Genomic DNA, 14,682 nt, shown 5'->3' on the forward strand with positions numbered 1-14,682 from the left:
TGGCCTATTAAAAAGCACAGATTTACTTATATGCTGACATATGTTTAGAAACCCAAGTAAATTTTTTGAGTGTTAGCCTCACAAAAAGTAATCAAAATTTCTTTCAACTTGCAGATACCTCACATTAATACTTTGCAGAAAAATGTCCAAGGGCTTCTTGATTAAGGGTATTTTATTAACAAAAGACATCTGGCTTCTGAATAATTTTATAAAAAGATACATAACTACCTCCACAACCTAAATACACTGATCCTCACATTTTCCTTTGACATTATGAGAAGTATTGTCTATAGTCTTCATTTTACAGATAGAAAAGTTGAGAGAGGTGGAACTCATTTAAAGACTAAACTAGGAAATGAGTTTTCTTAACTTTCTGTGCCTGGTTTCACTACCAGAGAGTTGTATACTTATTAAAAATTCCTTAGGTCCTTTGACATTAAATCATTCACATTATTACTTTCTTGCTACTCTTCAAGTATCCTTAACAATCCTCCCCTTGATTTGTTTGTGCCTATAAATTCAGGCAAATACCATGATGCATGGAAAGAACATTTAATTTGAAGTCAGAAGACCAAGATGAATTGTGGTTCTGCTACTTACTTCATTTTGGGCTTCTATTTCATCTTCTAAAAGGAAGTGACATATTTAACTATTATGCTTTCTAAAGTGCCTTCTACCTATAAATGTTACTGTTTACACTCTCCCCTCCTTTATTCCTCAAAATGAAATAAATAAGATAGTGTCTAATAATATGGTCTAAGATAGTCTTATCTTTCCCATATAACAATATTTACAAATTTGTCATAGGAGTATGCTTTTTGAGAATTAGATATCCATTCTATTATTACACATGTCAAAACCCCTCAAGAGTCTGATGATCAACCAGTTTTTAGATACCTAATTAATTTATCTATCTGGGCAACATTCCAAAACGGACACAATATCACTAGAGAAAAGCACCAAAATGAAAAAGTTCTAACTGCACAGACCTAAAATACTCAAGCACTTTTGAAGAGGAAAAGAAAAAAAAAAGAAAAGAAAAGCAGTATTATATATACTGTGTACCTCTTAAAGGTGTCCTATGATTAGTTAAAACAATGTTAATAAAAAAGAAAAACAGGTGCTCTCCACAAATAAAATGTAAACCATTAGTTGAAATCAGTAACTCTCCTTAAAATCTATTATAAGTGTTTAATTATACTATTGCCTGACCAAGAATGACAACCTACATATAATTTGTTTGAAAGAGTGGGCATTTCTAACTAATACGGAAATCTGATTCTCAAGTTAAGATTTGTTCATAGTCAAAAAATAAACACAGTATCAATAACTGATCAACACCTATATAGGCCCTTTTAGATCAACTACTCAGCATACAAGGGGCTCCTGAATTTCTCCTCTTTCCCATCACACTCTTTTTTGTCTTCTAAACTTCAGATCTAATCTACTTCTTTAAATAATGGCAGAACAGAAGATATAGAGATTGAACAACTTCAATCTAAGAAACATCCTCAGCGTACTCTGATCATTCAAATCACACTGCCTTTTGTTTTCCCCCAAGGGACTTCTCACACCCACTAAACATGAATGGTAGAATAATTGACCACTATGGGGTTCCACACAGGAGGTCCCTCAGTGTCAATTTTCACCCATCACTACTAACTGATACCTACCCGGAAAGAATGAACGGAACCACTCCAATGTAATCCCATCCACTTGAGCTAGTTCAAGCATTCGGTTCAGCATCACCTCATGACCAACACGAAAGCAGCTGAGGCTCTAATATAATCAGCATGGAAAGTTGTCTCAAATCCAGCACTCGAGGAGGATCATCCTTCAAACACACCAACGCTGTCTCCAAGCCACGCTGGGTTCTGAAACCAGACTGGAAAATATTATATATGTATATATATAATAAAACTCCCACAAACCACTCTGCTACTTTGTCACAATACTGCAGCTTAATCAATACTATATAAATTTCTCACTGAAATTACTGCAATGAGACACTTTTATGAACAGAGTAGGTAAATTTTACTATTTACCTACTCTGTTCTCTAGCGAAGATGACCAAGGAGCAAAAATACTAGTGGGACAAGGATGAAATGAAAGAAAATGAGAGAGATAAGTAATATTAGTAGTGATCAAGATCAATATTTCCTAACATGGCACCTAGGGCACTCAGAGCCATCACAATGTACAAACAATCACTAGTCCATGATCTTACCCAAAAGGAAAAGGAATATATCAAGGAATTAAATCTAATGAAATAATGGGAACTTTTCTCCAGCTCTATGAAGAGAATCCATTTCTACAATACTGTCACCCATTTTATCTTTTTAATTGCTACAATCTTGCCTACATTGTCTAACTCACTAATAACCAAATCCCAACAGATTGGGTTAACTCTTTTTGTCATATACAGTCAGATAATTCTAGTTTTATAATAAATCCAAAAGATTAAACTATCCCCAGGGCCTCGTATATACCTAAGGACAAAAGGAAACTAATAACTAGAGAAAAGAAATATGGTCTATTATCTCTTTTCTTCACTTCTCTAATAGTTTTTTTAAGAGCTGAACACTGTAATTCTAGTTTGCAAGAGAGAATCTATACGAACCAGAGACTTCATTACTTTTGAAGGGTTTGCCTATCCTTTCTTTACCATAAATTACTAGATTTAAAAAAATCTATTTGCTTATATTCTGAAACCAATACTAATTTACAAATTATAAATAAAATTGCAAAAGTTTGCCAAAAGCAGTTTCCTTGTTTCTAATAAATTCAATCTTTGAAGTCAAGCAAGTGGAATTATTATACTATTTTTTAATATGATCCAGTGACAATGGCTTCCTTACTGTTCCTCACACAGAACACTCAATTTCTCAATTTGTACTTTCATTGGTTGAACCGCATGTGTGGCATTTTCTCCTCTCCTTTTTCCTGGCTTCCCTGACTCCCCCCTTCAAGTATCAACTAAAATCTCCCTTTGCATAAGAAACTTTTCAGCTTCCCATAATGCGTGCATGCATGTGTGTGCATATGGGTAGTGTGTCTTACATAGAAGTTAGGTGTTTTCAAATTATTTTTCTCTCCCTCTCCTCATTACACTGGGTTCCTTTAGGGAGGGCCTGTTGTTTCCCTCCCTCCCTCCCTCCCTCCCTCCCTCCCTCCCCCCCTCTCTCTCTCTCTCTCTCTCTGGCTTTGAATAGTGCTTTGGCACATCACTGTCATTCACTTATTTCAGTTGTGTCCAATTCTTTGTGACCCAATTTGGAGGGTTTTTTGTTTTGTTTTGTTTGCAAAGATACCAGAGTGGTTTGACATTTCCTTTTCATCTTGTTTTACAGATGAGGAACCTGAAGCAGACAAGGTTAAATGATTTGCTCAAGGTCACACAGCTAGACAGTATCTGAGCCTGGATTTGAATTCAAGTTTTCCTAACTCCAAGTTTGGTGCTGTATACACTGTACCACGTTAACCTGGCACATAGTAAACCTTTAATAAATGCTTGTTTACTTGACTTATATAAGATAGTAAGTAAATTATTATTTGCTTTAAGCATATAGGTATTTTAAGCATATAGGTATTTGTAAGACTAATACATGGAAATACCACTTCACTTAAATAGAAATCTCTCCTTTAATCATCCATATTAGTCAAATTGATCATGCTACTGCATTTAAGATAAATTTTCAATAAAATAAAAAAGTTAAGAAATGTTCATTAGATATATTAGGTCTCTACTTTGAGGAATTTTTTTCATAACTTAACCCTTCTGTTACGGCAAAAATTTCAGCAGTCTTTAATTTCCAAAGATCAATATAAAAAAAAACTTAGCTTTTGTCAGTTCTTCACTAACTTTACAACATCCCAGATTACATGTAAAACAAGACTCGTAAATGGATTATATGATTTATGCAAGTAGTGTAATCTTCAAGCAGTGAAAAGTATACAGAAATCATTTAGGTAAACTAGGAAAATTCTATTAGTACTCAAATCAAATGGATAAGACCACTATATTGCTCATATATTATTAGAATCATAAACTCTTTAAGTTGGAATGGATCTCATAAGTTACATGTAATGTACCCTAAATCTGACACATGCTACAAAGAAGAAAAAGAACAATTCAAAATTCACTTACAGACCACCAGTATTAAACAACTCCTAACATACAAAGCAGCCTATTTGGATTTTTTAAGATTTCCAATTCTTTGTAAACATTTTTATACCCAAAATTTGCTTCTCTATATTTTTCACATCCTATAGTGGCCTATTTTTAGATAACTGTAAGAAATATCAACCATATATTGACTAGAATCTGTCAGATTTAATTTTTTTCTTTTTTGGTTCTAGTTCAGTCTGTCCTCTAGAGACAAGCAAAATAAATTTTGACAGTACTGATAATAAAAATAAGCATTTATATAGCACTAACTATGTGCCACATACTATTCTAAACTCTTTATAAATAGAATATTATTTGTTGATTCCACATTTTCAAATTCATCTACTCACTAATGTATTTATTTGTAACCTTAAAATCAATACACCCAGTGTTTTCAAAATAATTTGCAGATACGCACAGAATACAAAAAAATGAATCACACAATATGCACATTCCCATCTGAGTATGAACTAACAACACTGTACACCTTCTTATTTCAACTTAAGAATTGTAAACAAGTGGGTTTTTTGTGTGTGTATAGCCCATTTAGTGCTATATTTTTTGCATTTTTGTACTTTTTGTTGTTGATTTCGCTTTTTTAAATGGCCCCCAGCATAATGCTGAAGTGCTGTGTGGTATACTGTATATGTTTTGTTCAGGTATGAGTTACAGGCTTCAAAAATATGGTATCCAGAATTAAGAAGAGAAAATTCATCAATCTGTATATAAGGCCTCTCCACAAAGTGCTAAAGTAACTCCTGGGACTACAGTGATTTTATAAATGACTACTATGAATGATAAGAATCACCTGCATTAGCTCCTTTGACCCTTACAACACCTACCTATCAAAAGGAGGTAAGTGTTATAATTCTCTTCATTTTATAGTTGAGAGAAGCAGGTTAAGTGACTTACTGCACAGCTAGTCACACAGTTTCTAAGTGGCTGCAACTAGATTTGAACTCTGATCCTCCTGACTTCAGCCCCAGGGCTCTATTTACTGTGTCACTATGAATTTATTTCTTCGCCAATTCCTTTTTTCTAGGCTAAACTATGTCATTAATACCTGTGTGACCTATTAAATTACTTAAACTCTCTGAGCCTTAGTCTCCTCATTAGAGGGTTGAATTAGATAACTTCTGAGGCCCCTTTCAGCTTTACGGATCTGTGATTCTTTGATTTAATTCAACTTTCTAGAGTATAGTTTTTTAAGTTCTTTCATCGTTCTCCTTCGGATGTCCTACTGCAATGTCCTAGTCAAAACATGCTACTCAGAAAAAAAAATCCAGATATGGTCTATCCATGGAAGTAAAAAATATTGATTTTAAATCTTCTGCAAATATTTTGCCATTATGCCTCATTAGCATAGAAGCATCTCTCAGTTCTCAAAGGTTGTACCTTTAGAATATAAAATCAGGCAGGTTAGACCAAACTAGGCTTTAAGAGTTGGTCTTCCAATGACTGAATATATGTGCTTTTTTGGGTCACAGTAACTCAACTAAAATATCATATAAAGTGTGGGGGAAATTATGATTTTCAGCATGGAAGGAATACTCATAGATTCAAAATCAAAGATCTTTTGGGGTGAAAATTTTTACTTTTGACAGCAACTTTCTACTATTTCAAATGGAGGTTAGAGGTCAATTAATTGAAAGATTAGATAAGCACTATGTAAAATGAATTAACCACACTAACAAGAGACTAGTTTGATAAACACAAAGATCTTAATTACTGGGGGAAGGACACACTATTTGACAAAAACTATAGATGAAAGTGAAGACCAAATCTGGCAGAAATTAGGTCCAGACCAATATTTTATATAATATCAAGCTAAGTTCTAAATGGACAAATAGCTTAGATATAAAAGGTTATATTAGAAACAAATTAGAGGAGTCAGCAAAAACCTTTCAAAACTATGAATAGGGTAAGAGATCAAGAACAAGAAATGCTTATAAAATATCACAAAACTGTTTACATAAAATAAAAAAGTATCAAGTTTCTGTAGAAAAGGTTTCTTATCTACAACATGAGGAACTGTTTCAAATGTATAATAAAAGTGAATGAACACATAGAAAATACAAGTTATTAACAACAACCATATTTAAATGTCTTGAGTCAGTAATAATCAGAAATATTTCAGTTAAAACAACACTATGAACTTAAAGGACTCCAGTTACTATTTTATAAAAATTGCTTGTTAAACAAGACAATAGTCTAACAGAAATTAGGTATAGAGCAACATGTCAAACCATTCATGAAGATAAACTCCAAATGGGTACATGACCTAGATATAAAAAGTCATACTGTAAACAAACTAGAAGAGCAGTAAGAAATTACCTTTCAGATTTATTGCTAAGGAAGAATGCATGACTAAACAAGTGATAAAGACAATCATCCCAAGATAAAATGGATAATTACTGGATCACAATAACTCAACTAAAATGTCAAATAAAGTGTGGAGGAGTTGTGACTTTTCTGTTTGTTGTACAAACAAATCTAATGTAGTAAAAATTAAATGGGAAATGGAAATGGGGAAAAAAATCTTTGCAGCAAGGTTTGCTGATAAAGATTTTTATCTCCAAGATATAAAAGGAAATGATTAAAATTTATAAGACTTTAGTGCTATTCTCTACTACATAAAAGAGCAAAGTATGAATAGACAGTTTTCAAAGGAAGAAAAATCCAAGATAGCAACAATTATAAGAAAAATGCTCTAAAAAATCACTCATAATTACAGAAATGCTCATGAAAGCAACCCTGAAGTTCTACCTCACACACATAAGAATGGCAGAGATGAGAACAGAGCAAAATGAAAAAAAAACACCATTTTATTAGTACACTGTTGGTAGAGTTGTGAATTGGTATCACCATTTTGAAAATAATTTGGAACTATGTCCAGAAAGTTACTATGGATACCCTCTATCTAGCTACACCATGATTAGGTCTATATCTGTAGATATATTCTCCCTATGAGTAGTTAGCTGGCACAAGGTATACAGAGTGTCAGACATGGAGCCAGGAAGATATGAGTTAAAAACTAGCCTTAGACACTTCCTCGCTGTGGAATACTAGGTAAGTCAATTAAACCTGTTTGCCTCAGTTTCTTCATCTATAAAATGAGATAGAGGAAAAAATGCAAACTACTCTAGAATCTTTGCTAAACCTCAAATGAGGTCACAAAGGAACAGACACAACTGAAAAATGATTAAACAGCAAAAAGAGATTCTCTCTCTAAAGGTCCCAAAAGTTTCTCCTATTGGGGAATATCTTAACAAATTGTGGTTAATGAGTATAATGGATTGTTATTGCTACATAAGAAATTATGAACTAGTTTCAGGGGGAATCAAGAAAAGCTCTATGAACTGATACAGAACAAACTGAGCATAACTAGAATAATTTACACAAATATTAAAGAAGAAAACAATTTTAAAGACATTAAGACTCTGATCAATGATCAAGTTGAAAAGAATGAAGATGAAACATTTTTTAATTCCTCATAAAAAGGTAATGAACTTAAAATTCAGAAAGAAGTAAACATTCTCATACAAGGCTAACGTGGAAATTTGTTTTGCTGTATTCTGTGGCTGCATTTTTAAAATCCTTACCTTCCATCTTAGAATCAATACTGTGTATTGGTTCCAAGGCAGAAGAGCGGTAAGGGCTAGCCAATGAAAACTAGGTGACTTGCCCAAGGTCACACAGCTAGGAAGTATCTGAGTCCATATTTGAACCTAGGACCTCCAGTTTCTAAGTCTGGTTCTCAATCCACTGAGCTGCGTAGATGCCCCTATATGTAGCTGGATATTGAGAAATTTTTTATTCAAGTTTGTTCAACTCCTACTCAATGGGAGAGATAGTAGAAGGGACAGACTAAATTTTGAAACTTTAATGGAAAAATAAAAATAATAATAAAAAAAAAATAATAATAATGTAATTACATATAATACATACTAAATTTTGAAACTTTAATGGGAAAATAAAAATAATAATATGTACATTATTATTTTTATTTTCCCATTAAAGTTTCAAAATTTATGTAATTACATAAAAATATGTAATTACATGTAATACACATATATATGTATTAAACATAATTCTGAATTTCCAACTCAAACCCATCAGATTGGGAAAGATGACAAGACACTAATAATTGTTGGAAGAGCTATGGGAAAACAAGTACACTAATCCACCACTTGTGGAACTATGAATTGGTCCAAGTCATTCTGGAAAGTAATTTAGAACCACTCTCAAAAAGCCTCTAAACTGCATATGTCCTTTAATACAATACTACTACTACTACTACTACTACTACTACTACTACTACTACTACTACTTGAACTACGCATTGGTGAAGATGTGGCATGCATGCAGAGGCAGCACTTGGGGACCTGCTCTGTTCCCCCTCCTTCCTGGTACCTGAGGACATTTTTTGCATGTCCCACCCCTCTGTCTGGATGCCCAAAGCAAGCACCTGCTCTTCTCTCCACTCTCTCCAGTAATGGGGGGTGGGGGTGGGGAGAAGAGCTCATGGACAACTTGAATTTGCCCTCTGGGCACTTGAACTTGGAAAGGTTCACCAAGGAGGTATAACTAGGATATATTTCAGAGATCAAACAAAAAAGACTCATATGTAAAAAGAAAAATAATTCACTCTTTTTGTAATGGCAGAGAACTGGAAATAAGGTTAGTGCTTATTAGGTGAAGAATGGCTGAGCAAATTATGACATATGAATGTAATAGAATATTGCCACAGCATAAGAAATAATGAAAGCATTTGATGACAAAGAAAAGTTGGGAAAATTTGTATGAACTAGCATAACTGAAGGGAGCAAAACAAGAACAAGTTATTCAGTAACTACACTGAAAAGGGGGAAAAAACTTTGTAATAAGACAGGCTTCAACTGTAGATAAGGTAATACCTTTGAATGGGAGCTACTGTAAAATGGAATGGACTGCCTCAGGAAATATCATGCTCCATTTTATAATGGAAAGAGACATACTAATCATCTGATAGTAATGATAGACAAGATTCAAATTTTAGGTAGACGTTTTACCATGTGACATTCAAGATCCCTTTCATCTCTGTGATTCTATGATACCTTGTTGTAAAGCAGATTCATACTGTAAAAGGGAATTCTTGGTTCTCTTTGAGTTCACACTTGTGAAAAGGGAATCCTTTTTTCTCCTTCCTAGTTGGAGTTAACACTTTGGTTAACAATAACTTTGAATCAACACAAGCTTGAACTAGAAGGAAGAGCTCACAAATCACTTGGTGAATTTACATCCTACTTAATGTTAGGTGAGAAGCCAGCAAGATACTTGGAGAGTTCTACCCTTTTTTCTAACTCAAACAGTCAGACACTTGTTCACACCCTCAGAAAGTGTGAACCCTTATGATGAGCATTCACCCCTCCAGAAGGTATGAACTAGTTACCACAAACACTGTCCCCTGGGCAGTGCTAGACAATTTGGAAACTGTGATTGGCCCCTGTAAAGAGGGGAGGAGACAAGAAGTCACCATAAAAGCAAGCCCTGAACATAGTCTAGGGAACTTGAGTCTAGTCGACAGTGAACTCTTAAGAAGACAGTCACTCCAACTTCAAGAAGGTTGACTCAGAGAAGAAAGCTGGCCTCAGGAGTCACCTTCAGCTCCACTCATTGTCTTAACCTACCTTTTGGAAGGAACTTGGGTGAATGGATTGCTTGTTTTCCCTTCCTGTCTTCTGGAGATAGTTTAATTCTGATTGAAGGCTAACAAGTCCCAGCTGAGCCACGCACTGGAACAATATTTAGTTAGATAGGCTAATGTCTTTTGTATTTCTCTATTTTCACTCTTTTATAAATGAAAGATTTATAATTTTCATATATTTAGCCAAACCATTAATTTTAACACTTACAATACCATAGATTCCATATTGTAGCTGGAATTCCTTCCAACTATAAAATCATATGAACAGCTTGACCTTAAGTTGTGCCATAAAAATCTGATGTCAGTAGCTCTTCAAAAATTCAGAACAGGGGGCAGCTGGATAGCTCAGTGGATTGAAAGCCAGGCCTAGAGATGGGAGGTCCTAGGTTCAAATCTGGCCTCAGACACTTCCCAACATCTGTGTGACCCTGGGCAAGTGACTTAACCCCCATTGCCTAGCCCTTACTACTCTCCTGCGTTGGAGCCAATACAAGATGAAAAGTAAGGGTTAAAAAAAATTCAGAACAAAGCCTAAAGGGCTTAGAATTTACATCTACCCAACTAATATAAAAATTTCATAAACAAATGGTCATCAGACTAGTTAATTCATTTTAGTGACCATAGTCACTCATCTTGCGAACCAGCTGCCACGGATGGGAATTTCACACCATCACTACCTAGACTTCTCTTCTCCCCTCCTCTTTATACCCACAAAAACTGTGACTATCTAAAGGCCCTAGTGAGAAAAATCTAATATTTTTTTCAAGGTATTTAAGAGGCACAAGCCCAGTCAGGAGGATCTGAGTTCAAATCCGCCCTCTGATAACTTTATTTTCATGTCCTGGGCAGAAGAAAAGAAGAGAAGAGACGAGAAGGAAAAGGAAAAGAGAAAAAGAAAAGACACGTTTACCTCAGTTTCCTCAACTATAAAATGGAGATAATAATAGCACCTACCTCCTTGGACTGCTTTATAAATTATGATATAGCAATAAGAAAACAGGAGTTTCCTCAGCTGTATAACAAGAGAGGCTTGCTAAACAAGCCTATAAGTTTCCTTCCAACACTACATTTTACAAACCAAGGCCAAATCTCCAGGAATTAAAACTACACAAACAATAAAATGCACCAGAAACATATTTGGTCCTCTGAAATATAAAAGAAGCATATGTCAGATCTTTATGTTCTTCACAATAAATCACCATAATTACTTTTCTATGCCTTTGTCTTTCTCTAAAGTTGTCAATTCAAGTCAATTCAACAAATATTTATGAAGCATCTACTATGTTCAAGGTATTAAAGATATAATAAACATAAAAACTCTCCCCTAAAGAAGAATACATTCTACCAGGGGTTATAATATGTAAATAAAAATAAATGAATATGCATATACAAAAGTAACTTCAGGAAGATAGCACACAGGAAAACAAACAAACTAGAGAGCCTCAAGAAAAACATCTCCTAAGAGGTGGTATCTGATCTGAGGTTTTAAAGTTAGCTGAGGGGAGCACATCATAGGCAAGGAAGTATTGGGCTGGGAGATAGTACAGTCAGTCTGGAAAATGACCAGTGGTCCAGGTTGACTAGAACAATGAATGTCCTAAATTCTTCCTCCCCTCTCCTCTAACTCTTCTGGATTCCTAGTTAAAGTTCCGATTATTCCTAACATTCTTTAAAGAAAACATCAGAGTTGGTGTTTCTTTCAAGGTCAAAGAAGAAGGTAAGAAGTAAAAACCTATACGACCAGGTATGTGGGGGAAAGTGGACATTCATTTTTCACTTTATTTTCTTCATGAGTTTTTTCTGTATATGTATATGTGTGTGTCTTCTTTCATGGAATAAGAAACATAGAAATATGTATTGCATGATAGCACTACTATAATATACATCAAACTATCACCTAGGGAAGGGGGAGAGGGAGAGAATCTGAATTACAAATGTCTAACAATTGTCAAAAATTGTTTCTACTTGTAATTGAAAAAAGTTTCCTCCTGTGTCCATCCCTTAAGGGTAGAGGAGGAGGAAAGCTGGAGGAAAAGAGGGTCTTCCTCTGGCCTGATCATTTCATTCAGTAATGAATATTCTCACACTTGATTATATATACCCTACACATTACATTGATTCTGAACCCTTGAAGAACACCATTCAAACCACCTTCTTCCTGATCCTTTACCTACAGATTCCTTGTTCCAACTTGGCTCAACCTTCCCACAAGTTCCAACCAAACATCACCCATTCCTTCCACTATGCCATCTGGAGTGTCCCCCCTTTATTCTAAATTTTTTCATTCCCTACTCCAACTTCACACAGTTTCTCTGACAACCCTTTCCATTATTGATTGCACTTTCACTAATTTCTCTCAGCTCAAAGGGCAGGAGGGGAAGGATAGGAAACAAAACATTCTTTGTTTCCCATTGACACTTCAGGATTCTCCTCCTCCCTCCTTCACTCAGTAACTTCTCCTATGATATTCATGAAATTCATATCCACAATTCAAACAAAACCCTGGTAGCTATTTGTCTATAGACCTCCAGGTCATTCTCTTTCCTTCCTCAATGAGTTCAGTGTTTGGCTACAAAGAAATATTTCTCATAACTCCCACTATCACTTTAAGAGACTTAACATCCATACTAATTCTCTCCTTCAAATGTCCTCACCAACCAGTTTCACTGAGCTTTTCCCCCACCTCAGCTACACACAAAAAATGTTCATACCCTTGATCTTCCATGTTCAAGATATCTGAAATCCCCTTTACCTGACCAAACTATTTGACTTTTAACCTCTCCCCATGCCTTCTCTTACCAAATCTTAATCTTTATATATACATGACCTCCAATCTCTCAAGTCCTCAGGTCTCTCTCCTAAGTCATTTCCCCTCTACTAGCCACTCCTCTTTTCCCCATTCTGACCACTTGATGAACTAGTCTGACTCTATACCATCTTAAGTCTCTTTAAGTCTTAAGTTGAGGTTTGTGGCCAATCAAGTCTCAGCTTAGCACTCCTATCATCTGCCACTGTGGCTCCTTCACACTCTCTCCAAAGTGGCTCTTCTAAAATTTTTCATCCCTCCTCAAACCTTCCATGGCTCCATTTCTCCCCATCCTCTCAGCTGAGAACCTTTCCTTATAATTTTATAGAAAAAATGTAAGTTACTTGCCAAAGAGCTCCATCTTTCCCCCTATTTCGCATCTTATCTCACTCACATGCCTTGCATCACTATCTCCTCCTTCACCTCTGTCTTAAAAAGAAGTCCCTCTCCCTCCACAAATGATCCCATCTTCCCAACTCTTCTACCAGACTGTCCTTTCTATCATCCCTATTCTATCACTTGTCTTCAATCTCCCCCAACTCTCTCTCCCCATCCCTACCTTCCTTGCCTCCATACTGCCTACAAACAAGCCCATGACTTCCCCATATTCAAAAAGCTCCTCACTTGATCTTTCATCCGCACTACCATCCTATGTCTCTTTTGATCTTTGTGCAAATTCTTTAAAAAGGCTGTTATCTAATGGGTACCTCCACTTTCTTTCCTCTCACTCTCTTAATCCCTTATATAGCCTGGCTTTGGACCTCATCATGCCACCAAAATTGCTCTTACAAAATTTACCAATGATCTCTTAATTGTGAATCCAATGACCTTTCCTCAATATTCATCCTCTTTGACTTCTCTGCTACCTCTGGAACTGCTGCTGAGCATCTTCTTCATCTTGACATTCTCTTCTCTCTAGGTTATCAGGATAGCCTACCCTGGTTCTGCTACATATCAGACTGCTTCCTCTCATGTTTCCTTTGCTGGATCTTCTTCCAAATCACATCCAAGTACATGGGTGTCCTAAAGAGCTCTGTCCTAAGCCCTCTTTTCTCTTCTCCCTCAATACTACTTGAGGGAGTACTCACTACCTGGTGATCTCATCTCTATGCAGGTGATTTTCAAATCTACCTATTCTGCCCTAACTTTTCTATTTACCTTCAATCTTATATCTCAATCTTGTATACCAGAGTGTATTTCCTATATCTTGAATTGGATTGTCCAACAAACATCTTGATATCACCACTTCCAAAACTGAACTAATTATTTTCCTCCTACAATAACTCCTTTTCCCTCTTAACTTCCCTATTACCATAGAGGGCATCACCATATTCTCAGCACCTCAAACTAACCCACCTAAATATTATTACTCTCTCACTTACTATAGCCAGTCTATGTCCAAGCTCTGTCTATTTCACCTTTGCTCCATATCTCCTAAATACACTCTCTTCTCTCCTCTGACATTGCCCCCATCCTAGTACAAGTTTATCACCTCATGCTTAGACTACTGTAATAGCCTATTGGTGAGCCTGCCTCTCTCAAGTCTCTCCACTCTAATCCATCCTTCATTCAGCCTCCAAAATGTTTTTACTAAGGTACCATGCCACCTCCAATGCCTACTTAATAAACTCAAGTGGCTCCCTATTGCCTCCAGAATAAATTTTAAAATCTTCTATTTGGCATTCAAAGCTCTTCATAAGCTAGCCTGCTCCCTTTCTAATCCTTCTTACACCTACTCCCTGCCATCTACTCTTAGATATAGTGGCATATTATCTCTGCCTATTTAAATCATAAATAAAATCCCATCTTCTACAGGAATCAACCCCCATATTTTCTTGTATATAACTGAATTGGTTATTGTCTTCCTCTTTAGATTGAGTTCCTTAAAAGCAACTGTCTTTTTCCTCTTTTTATAATCCCCAAGGTTAGCACAGTGCTTCGCACATAGAAGACATTTAATAAATGTTTGCTGACTTACACATTCACCCCTACTCATAATACCCTGCTAGAACACTTGCTCTA

General features: G+C 35.6%; 1 protein-coding gene across 1 annotated transcript in view; it reads right to left on the reverse strand.

Moving 5' to 3' along the window:
• ASXL3 (ASXL transcriptional regulator 3) overlaps positions 1-14,682 on the reverse strand; it is a 193,268-nt gene that overhangs the window by 133,938 nt on the left and 44,648 nt on the right. The window lies entirely within an intron of this gene.

Source organism: Gracilinanus agilis, chromosome 1 (assembly GCF_016433145.1).
Source record: "Gracilinanus agilis isolate LMUSP501 chromosome 1, AgileGrace, whole genome shotgun sequence".
NCBI classification, from domain to species: Eukaryota; Metazoa; Chordata; class Mammalia; order Didelphimorphia; family Didelphidae; genus Gracilinanus; species Gracilinanus agilis.